Genomic DNA, 11078 nt, shown 5'->3' with positions numbered 1-11078 from the left:
GTGCTTTCTCTGCCTCTGTGAGCTAGCAGGCTTTCACTCCAGCATCTGGCTCCCAAGTCTTCTTTGGTAAAATTGAGTAATTGAGATTTTGTTAAGAACAACGTTTGTTTGTCTTGTTTTTTTTTTTTTTTTTCTTTTGAAACCACAGCATTTAACTAGATTTGCCTCCTTGAAGCTGGGTGGGTAACCCTTATGTCTGTGGCTTCTCAGGGAGAGGTGGGGCCTTATCTGCCCGTTGTTTTTATTTTCTGAATTCATTATGTTTTTCAGACAGGATCTCATATACCCCCATGACACACAGTGGGCCTGAAAAGGATGACTTTAGATTTCTCATCCTCCTGCCTCAGCCTCTATAGTGCTGTGGTTATAGATGTGAGCCACATGGCCTGATTTTGTCAGGGCCTGGGGATAGGACCCAGGGTTTCCTGCATTCTAGGCAAGCACTTTGTGAACTAGTCTATATCCCCAGCTCCCTCGTTCTTCTAATTGTAGTTGAAGATCTTTTTCCTCCCTATATTGTTTTTCAAATATAAGAAACAGGCCCGATGCCTTCCCGAAACGTCTGCACACACCCACTCCAAGTCGCCCTCCTTAGGGGCAATACCCCCCTAAGTCCAGGCTTTCCGTACTGGAAGTTACTTCCCTGTTTCTAGGTTCTGTGTTGATATTTCTTTTAAAGGATACAGAACTCACCTTCTGAATTAGGAGAATTCTTTTTAACACTTCCAGGCCTGGGAGTAGCTTAGTAAGGACTTTTAAGTCATTCTTTGAATGCATTTAGTTGTGACTCTAGCACTCTATACTGACATAAATAACATGAAACTTTAAAAAAAATAGCAGTCTCAACTGTTCTTTCCACTTGAGTTATTGGACTACATCTAATTTGCCTATTCTTTTCTGTTTTGTTTCTCTAAAATCTCTGTGATCTAGCCTTAGCCTGTGTTGGTGACTTTTGTCCTTCTGAAAACCTTCGCTTCGCTTCTCTCACACTGGAGTATGGTTCAAGGGGCCTCTCTTAGTCTGCTCCTTCATTTTGCTGGGTTTTTTTTCTTGTAGTTTCTGAAGAGAGTTCACATGAGAAATTGTTTGAATCTGTGCTTCTCTTGTCATGTAATAATTGCAAGGACTCCCTTTCTCTAGTCTCAGACCTCCCATCCCTCTAGAAACTTACAACCAGGGGTGGCGTCTGTCCCCATCCTATCTCCTGTATCTCTTACTGAATCATTTATTCTCACTTAGCCTCCTTGTTTTGTCTCATATCTTATCTTCCAGATTAGCAAAGGTCATATAACTCCAAGAACGCTTCCAAGTGCTCACCGAGTGTTCTAGTCAAACAAAAACCTTGCTTGGCTTATAAGAGTTACCACCAAGCTAGTATGTATCTTGCAGTATCTTTTGTTAAAGTGTAAAGGGCCAAGTGAAGAGGGGCATCAGGATTCTGAGGCGGCACACATGACAGGACATTATTAAAGACACTAGAAATTAGCGCAAAACAAACATTGGACTGAAATCCAAGCCAGTGCACTTAAGAGCTAAACATCCAGGCTGGAGAGATGGCTCAGTGGTTAAGAGCACTGACTGCTCTCCCAGAGGTTCTGAGTTCAAATCCTAGCAACCACATGGTGACTCACAACCGTCTGAAATGGGATTCAATGCCCTCTTCTGGTGTGTCTGAAGACAGCTACAGTGTACTTACATATAATAAATAAATCTTAAAAAATAAAACGAACATCCCCCCCATCGTGGTTTATTCTATTAAGATGCAGCTCACAGTCCTTTGAAACTTGAGGATCAAATGGGAGCTTTGCCGTTCAACCAGGGGTCAGAGTCCATGTCTGTCTGTCTCTTTACCATTCTCTGCAGGTCTCCATGTGTCCCGGGGAGACTATGACAACTCAACACCAAGGCTGCCTCTGCCCGTGCCCTGCCTCTGCCCATGCTCTTTGGGTTGCTACGACAACAGTAGAAGATTCAGGATCCTTCATTTCAGAGTCTATTTGTCCTTTCGGAAGTGCTCCTTCCCTGGGCTGCACTCTCTAGTTTTCCTTCCAGTTCTCAGCTTCTCTTCTCAGGCGCTTTTCTGATCCTTCTTAACTTCTAGTGCTTCGAGCTGAAAATGTCTAAGAAGAGCCCGATGTAATGGAGCACACGTTAATCCCGGCTCTTGGGAGGCAGAGGCAGGCAGATCTCTGAGTTTGAGGCCAGCCTGGTCTCTACAGCCAGTTCTAGGCCAGCCTCAATCAATCAAACACACACACACACACACACACACACACACACACACACACACACACACACACACACAATGTGTTAAGAAGAGTCTTTCTTTGTTTTTATTTCTTTCAGGTCTTCCCTGCTTTAAAATGAGTCTCCTCCTGGGCACCAGCTAATGTTTTGCCCTATTCGATGGTTTGCCACTGTCTGTACGGATGTAAGATACACTTTATCCGTTTCACCAGCTCATTGTGTCGCTGTCCAGGACTATCATGGAAACACCCTGGAGGATTTAAAACTCTGAGTTTCTTTCCAGAGTTCTAACTATTGCTTTACTCTTCCTTGTCTTCTTTTAAACTTACTAAACGTTTGTCTTGTGTTTTCTTATTATGTCTTACTGGTTTTTAATTAAAATCTGTGCTTGATTTATCAGTGTTTAAGATATGAGATTAGCCTAATTATATCTTTTTTTCTGGATAACTCGGGGTCTTTATAACGCTTTGATCTTGTTAATCCTTTTCTCATTTACATGAAATTATAAGCTAGTATTTTAATCGTTCTGGGTACTTAATTTTGATAAGCCTCACTCTTTCAGTACTTTGAGTAGCCATTTAAAGTGATGTCTACCTATGACAAAGCTTTATTTTGAAAACATCTTTTTGTTATTTTGTATTTTTTTTCCCAGAGCTGAGGACTAAACCCAGGGCCTTGCGTTTGCTAGGCAAGCACTCTGCTACTGAGCTAAACCTTATTTTCTATGAAATTGGAACATTTGATGGCCCGCATAGCCAAAGTTAATAACAGATCTTGCAGTCACTGAAATTTAAGCCTACCCTCCTGCACATCCTGCACTCAGCCTGTGTGTTAAACCTGCCTTTAAGAGAACGGCGGGACAACCAACCATACTTGCTTGGATTTCCCATGTGACCAACGTTTACAACCTAAGCTAATGCATAGCTGAGATCTTGTTTTGTCCGCTTCCAACCCTCCCACCCTGCATGCTATGTAACAAATACTAAAAACAGCAAGCAGGTTGAAGGCAACTGTTGTGGTTTGCCCTGAAGTTATCTGTATTTTGATGCTAATTCCACTGCTCCAAGGACAGCTGCCTAGTCTGGAACTCAGGACTCAGGTGACTTCACCAGAACCACCTCTCCATTGAATCTGTAAAGTACAGGTGAGGGGCAGGTACAGGATAGAAGGAGGCCTGTCATTGGAGGAGAAGGAAGGATGGGCGAGAGAGAAGTTTGAAGGAAGAGGAGGAGACTAGAACAGAGAGAGAGATGGAGAGAGGGGAGAAGCCATGGCAGGTGATGTTAAGATTCTGCTCTGTGTATTTACAGGTTGTTATTAATGTTCTCAAGGGATGGATGGTACTGGGCTTTGTATGTTTAAGTGAGCAATTATATCTTATCAGTTGGGTCAAAGGTGTTGTGTGTTCTTTTATGTGAGGGTTTGAGTATAAGAAAGCGTGCAGCTGGGGTGTGTTTCCACCAAGATATCTAGCAGATATCTTGGGGCACCGAGGTGCGGACCTACCGGGGTAAAAGACAAACTTTACTCTTTTATTTATATATTTTTACAACAGGCAACCTTACAAAATGATTATTTTCCATAAATGTTGAAGACAAAATGTGAATATGATAGCATGTGCTTGCTTGTTATCTGAGTCAGTTGGAGTCAGTGATTTAATCCCTTGTCAAACTGTTAAAGATTTCTGTAAAGTATTCCTCATTCCTCCCCTATGAGATGCCCCCTGTGCTGTTGTATAAAAGAAAGAGCAAAGTCCTTTGTTGGGGATGCAGACACACAGACAGACAGACAGACAGACAGACAGACAGACAGACAGAGGGTAAGGTTCACAGGACAGCATCCAGTCAGGCACAGACTGAGACTCACACAGCAGACAAAGGATGACAGAGACACACGGAGAGACAAGGTACGAATTCAAATCTGCCTTCACTTGATTAAATTACACCAAGTAGAAATGATTTTAAATTTGTTTTCTTTCTTTCTTTCTTTCTTTCTTTCTTTCTTTCTTTCTTTCTTTCTCTCTTTTTTAACGGACACTTGGTGACTGGGAGTTTATCACAACAGGTATTGATTTCTCACTTGTCTTCCCATGTTCCAGACCTCTGGCCAGTGTCACTGTTTCTCTATCCACCGTATCCCGTGGAGAAGGCCTTTGTTGAGAAGCTTTCTCAGGTTTGGGGGCTTGAACACTCTTGCATTGCTTCTCAGTGGGAGTACATTTTCCCAGACAGTGATGCAGGAATGAAAGAGATCAGGCAGGGGAGGAAATCGCTCTGATTCTCAGTCAGCCAGCTCTACCTGAATTTAGAACGTGCCAAAAATTGGGTGAAAGTACCTTGTTTCTCACGCCCGGGGTCCATCCTCAGACGTGGATGCCGAGGATGTGCAGAAGTCATCTAGGGCTCTGACACTAACATTGAAATGTGCTCCTTTGCTTCTATTCTGGAGGCCTTTCCACCAAGGGATAAACCTGAGGCAGGCCGGGGGTGGGTGAGAAGCATGTCTTTATAAATAGATGGTTACATGGAGAGGGGAAAGGAATGGGTAATATACAGACAGATACATTTAAATAAAACACTGACCACCCAGATCAGTGTTTAAAATGTAATATTATTGCAAATTATTCTTCTAGAATTTCAGGATGCTTTAATTTTGCTAATGTATTTTTTTTAAATGTTTTGGCCCAATAAATACACCATTGTGGGGTCTAGAGAGATAGCTCAGGAGATTGTTTGCCATAAAAATAAAATGAGTCTGATACTACTACCCATGTGAAAATTAGGGTATAGTGGTGTGCACTTTTGATTCACAGCTTGGAAACTGGAGGCAGTCAGATGCCTGGGGCTCCCTGGGCAGCCAACCTAGGGTATTGGGTGAGTCCCTGGTCAATGAAAGACCTTGTCTGTCAGGAGCCATCATAGGACAAACTAATAACTAACAGGTGATCTTCCTGAGATGACTGCCTTAGATTAAAATTTACGATGGAACTCCGCTAGGCAAGGCCCATGAGAAAATTGTTTTAGGAAAGATTCCTGCTATTAATATGCTTTTCCTGTTATTATTAAACATATATGACAACCACTAGGTATTAGCCCACCCTTTTGAGCTGATTTACGAAGATCTACACAGATGTACTGCCTTGTAGTGATGCTATATAGACAAGTATATGATTTCTTAATTCTTAATGATGACCCTATAAGATTTCCTAAAATTGTATCAGTATTTATTAAGCTCTTTTATAGTGGGACTGCTACTAGTTCCTTTTCTGATAGTCAAAACTGCAATGAGAACTCTGCCAATCTCCCAAGTGTCACCAGTTAATTGCTTCTAGATAGTAACCAGACTTTCTCCTACTCAAAGCACATTCCAAGAGGTTGTAAAACCATTAACCAAAGGTCATAAAAAGGGAACTAATGATTTACTATAGGTGCTAGGACAGAAGATAAAATATTGACTGGGTTTATATATACAGAACTTTACTGATAACTTAGTTACGGTTTTTAACTTTCAGTGAACCTGTGAAGCTATGACAGGTGATGAATGTTTAGCCCGATAAATACTCCTGATGGATATGCATGTAAACATTCTCGGTTGCAAACTTCTTATTCAATTTGTGATTTGAATTTATGTAAACTTGTGATGAACTTTTTAACATGTGATCATGGATTCTGAAAGATGTATAAGTGCTGAGGACAAAGAGAAGAGTTGGAACTGACTGAGGAGAAGTTTTTAGACAGAACATTTTTTAGACAGAACTGAACTCATGAAGAACTTACAAGTGTAGGCATAGAACTGGGGAAAAGGTATTGAGAGTAAGAGCATTATTGTGACATCAGAGCAGAAGAAGCGAGCAAGATTAGAAGAATGCAGAGTGGAATAACTTAGAAACTATGGAAAGCAATGTGCGGAATGCAGAGGAAAAGAGGAAATTAGAAGGAAGCTGCAGAGAGAGCAGAAGGAATGGGCAGGCTTCTCCGTGCCATGGGACAGAACAGGTCTTTTCTTAATAACAAGGCAGCTTATTCTTATTAAAGAGAACAAAGCTTTCTTCTTACAAACTTGGGTTTAATTCATTTAGCATTAAAAGGGTGGAAGCTTTTCCTTTCTTTATGCAATAAAGATTGGAGCTCATTTTTCCTTCAGAATGAGTGAGTTCTTTCTTTACTGGTGCTTGGTCTTTTGCTCCAAATGTATTTGTGTGTGTGTGTGTGTGTGTGTGTGTGTGTGTGTGTGTGTGTGTGTGAGTGTGTGTGTGTGTGTGTGTGTGTGTGTGAGATTGTGAGAATGTGTGCAAGTTGAGCCCAATTGATTTGAATGGAAATGTATGTATGCACAGGCATGAATCCGTATATGAATTTATGTGTTTATGCATATTTGCTTATGTAAATGTTTTTCCTCTTTGAGAGTGTGAATCTCTTGGTTCAATAGAAGTTTATTGCTCCAAACTTCCCCCTAGCCTGACAAGAGGCATCTGAACAAAGGGAAAGGCTCTAGCAATTAATCCTTTACTTAATCTCCTGCTGTTTTAGGATGAGGGACTAAGTGCCAGAGACTCCAGCTGCTGGCCTCTGAGGAACACAGAAGGTGGGTCAGTAAATCAGCTACAGTAGCAGAGTAACATAGACTTAGGTAAGTAGACTTTTTACTATTATACAGCAACCCTAAATATCTCATAAGACAACGTCTTACCCTCCGCTAATGCTCTTCCCCTGCCACTGCCTCAAGAAGAACTGACAAGAAAGAAGGCTCCACTGGGGCTGGCCCCTGGCCCCTGTCTATAAAAACAATGGCTCCTGAGAAATGATATTGGATCCATTTGCCTAAAATTTTCATGAAATCATTGTTTTTAATAGCTGAGTAATACTCCATTGTGTAGATGTACCACATTTTCTGTATCCATTCTTCTGTTGAGGGACATCTAAGTTCTTTCCAGCTCCTGGCTATTATAAATAAGGCTGCTATGAACATAGTGGAGCATGGGTCCTTGTTATATGTTGGAGCATCTTTTGGGTATATGCCCAGGGTGGTATAGCTGTGTCCTCAGGTATATGTTCGATTTTCTGAGGAACCTCCAGGCTGATTTCCAGAGTGGTTGTACCAGCTTGCAATCCCACCAACAATGGAGGAGTGTTCCTCTTTCTCCACATCCTCATCCTCATCAGCATCTGCTGTCACCTGAGTTTTTGATCTTAGCATTCTGACTGGTGTGAAGTAACCCAATCACAAAAGAGCACACATGGTATGCACTCACTGATAAGTGGATATTATCCCAAAAGCTCGGAATACCCAAGATACAATTTACAGACCACATGAAGCTCAAGAAGAAGAAAGACCAAAGTGTGGGTGCTTCAGTACTTCTTAGAAAATGAAACAAAATACTCACAGGAGGAAATACGGAGGCAAAGTGTGGAGCAGAGACTGAAGGAAAGGTTATCCAGAGACCACCACACATGGGGGTCCATCCCCCATGTAGTCACCAAACTCAGTCACTATTGGGGATGCCAAGAGGTGTATGCTGACAGGAGCCTGACATAGCTGTCTCCTGAGAGGCTCGGCCAGATCCTGACAAATATAAAGATGGACTCTCACAGCCAACCATTGGACTGAGAATAGGGTCCCCACTGGAGGAGTTAAAGAAAGGACTGAGGTAGCTGAGGGTGTTTGCAACCCCATAGGAAGAACAGCAATATCAACCAACCAGACACCCAGAGCTCCCAGGGACTAAACCACCAACCAAAGAGTACACATGGAGCAACCCATGTTTCCAGCCGCATATATAGCAGAGGATGGGCCTTGTCAGGCATCAATGGGAGGAGATGCCTTTGGTCCTGTGAAGGCTCAATGCCTCAGTTTAGGGGAATGCTAGGGCGGGTAAGCAGGAGGAAGTAAGTGGGTAGGTGGGTGAGCACCCTCAAGGAGGTAGGGGGAAGAAGAATGGGAGGGGGTTTCCATAGGGGAGACTTGGAAGGAGGATAATATTTCAAAAGTAGATAAAGAAAACAAAAAAAAATGAAAAAAAGAAACAAAAGAGAAATGATACTGGAGGTTGGCCTCTGGTTTACACACACACACACACACACACACACACACACACACACAGACACACACACACACTCCTAGAAAAGAATGCCATTGGAAATCCTCTCAGAATGACTTGTGTCACCCAGAAGTGTGTGCAGAGACATATTTGAAAATATTTTATCAGTGTGTAAATTGGGAACCACACATGACTATGTTTATGAGTCTCTCATGAAGAACACAATGAACAGAGGCAGGATTTTAATTTCATGGAACCAGCACCAAGATCTTAAGTGTACAAATAGGAGGGGGTAGAGAGATGACTCAATGGTTAAGAGCACTGGTTGCTCTTGCAGAGGTGTGGTCAGTTCCCAGCACACACAAAAAGGCTCACAACCATCATAACACCAGTTCCAGGGGATCAGGTACCTTCCTCTGACCTTCATGGGCATCAAGGACACATGAAGTACACCTACCTAAATGCAGGCAAAACACTCATACATATAAAATAAAAATAAAAAAGAAAATGGCTCTCTAGATTGGTTAAAAAAAATGGGCTGGCAGTTAAGTGGCTTAGAAGCTAATTCCACAGGCATTTCTTAGTGTGAAACTATTTCAACTAACTCACAGATTATTGCCTCACTGTGCTGTGCTTTGGTCGGGGTCAGAATACTTAACAAAATCTGAGTGTGACATTCTCTTGACTACACTGCGTACTCAATCTAACTTAACGAGGGCAGCCATCATGAAAAGCTGACTCTAGATCAAGCAGCTGTGTCAGGAGACACAATCTCCATAATTATAGTTCTGAGATGAGTTACTGTTATCTCACTTAGAAGCATCACTTAGCTCTTATGAAGTAAATAGGGTAAAAGGATAGCTTCCAGAGGAAAAGCACACAGGACAACCATCGGAGAGCTTGGCTAAAGCCCATAGGACCAGCCCTTAGGACCCTTTGGTTGCTCATCCTGGTAGATACGTTGCTTTGAGGAATTATTGTTAGGGACTTTTGTGGGTTCATCACACCCCAGACAGAATTTCTCCACATTTAATCACTATTACCAGCTCTACCAAACCTGCCGTGCTGAACATTTTGATAGATGCACCATCACCTTAAATATACTAGCAAGGCCAGAGTCTTTGTTCCTAGCACTAGTTTTGTGGTATAATTTTATTAATAGTTGCAGAACAGGCAGCATTCAGAATGTCTGCTGCTTTCTTAGTTAAGCTGAACAGAGATCATTAAGGTAAGGCACAAAAGTTGCTGCATCCACAATTGAGTGGGACTGAAAGGCTGGAGCTAAGCTTTCCGCCCAATGTGAGGTGAAATCAGAGCCAGAAGGGTCAGTATATGGAGGAGGGTTACATGGACTGCACAGGGACAGCCTGAGGAGCATGGCCCTTCTCCATCTTGCCTGGCCAATGGTGCTTCTTCATAGCATGCCTTCCTTTCTCATCTTTGAAGAGTATTATTGGACTGAACAATTAACTTTGCAATGTAGCTAGCTGTCTCTGTCGTCTGGTCCCGGTCAGAGAGCCATTATGTGGTTCCATCTGGCCATGGGGGCAGAATTTACTTCATCCCAGCATGCTTCATGTAACCTTTTATAGTTCACTTGCATTTACAATTTGAGTCAAAGTAAAAGGAATAATACTGCCCCTGAGCTGCTCCAACTGGGGAAGACTTCTAAACAAGAATATAAAACTTGCAACAGCCTAGGATCGAGGCTGTGGGACATGAGAACAGATGGGATCCCTCTAACCACTGTGGAGGCAGAAAAACTGAGCAATGCAATAAACTATGCCCCCTTGAGACAAATGACAGTCTGAGGGAAATCAGCCCTTGATGAAGTGGTTGGGTAGAGCCTGTAGGAAGATTTGGCCATTTCCATCTGAGGTCCCTATAAATATCAGGAGAAGGAGGGCCATGGAGGAAGAGTGCGTTTTACTGAGGAGACCAAGCAAAGCTGGGTTTGATCCTCAGTTCACCAGGCCAAAAACAACCATATTCACCTGACAGTTAAAAGGAAGTTGATTCAGCAGGAACCTTGGGACTAGGATGGCTTTAGTGGCTCTGTGGAGTCTTATGGTAGGATGTGATCTTCTTAGCAGACACGAGTGACCAAGACCAGCACTTGAATTGAGTTTGTAAAAGCAGTAAAGCGATATTTGAGAAGGGGGAAGGGGAGGTGATGGGGGGGGGGGAGAAGAGGAGGAGGAGAAGAAAAGGAAGGAGGAGGAAGAGGAGAAGGAAGAGGAGGAAGATGAGGAGAAGGGGAGGAGGAGGTATAAGAGGTCTCTATAGGTCACTTGTAGGCAAAATATTGCAAGATTGCAAAATCTGGGTCAAGTTGGCATTCTTAAGGGGAAAACTAACAAAACTCTGAATGTGTTAGTGAGCTTCTAGAAGGCTTTAAAGCCTGAGCAACAGTTCATAGGCAACATTAACCATAACACAGTACAAATAAGAAAGACTAGGCTTGTCCTCTAGTCAGTCACATCCCCAGATTAAGCTGTACGTACTTCTCCAGTAGGAAATAACACTGGGGGTAGAAATTAGCCACACAGCCTGGGGCCTTCACAGAAGCCAGGTGTGGGCAAGACAAGGGAGGTAACTACAGCTGCAGTGCCCACCTATACCCTAACAGACTAAGGGTTGTCACAGAAGCCAGGCATGACTGAGAGAAATGACACTAACTGCCTCCCAGAGCCTGTCTGATCCCAGGAGCCAACTCAAATGACAAGAGCAAATACAGCCCGCCCCTCCCTGTGGGTTAGGCTTAGCTGTCTGAGCCAGCCCCTCCCAGTCTCAG

This window comes from Rattus norvegicus, chromosome 3, assembly GCF_021556685.1.
Source record: "Rattus norvegicus strain SHRSP/BbbUtx chromosome 3, alternate assembly SHRSP_T2T, whole genome shotgun sequence".
In the NCBI taxonomy this organism is placed as follows: Eukaryota; Metazoa; Chordata; class Mammalia; order Rodentia; family Muridae; genus Rattus; species Rattus norvegicus.
Note: the sequence above shows the minus strand (reverse complement) of the source record.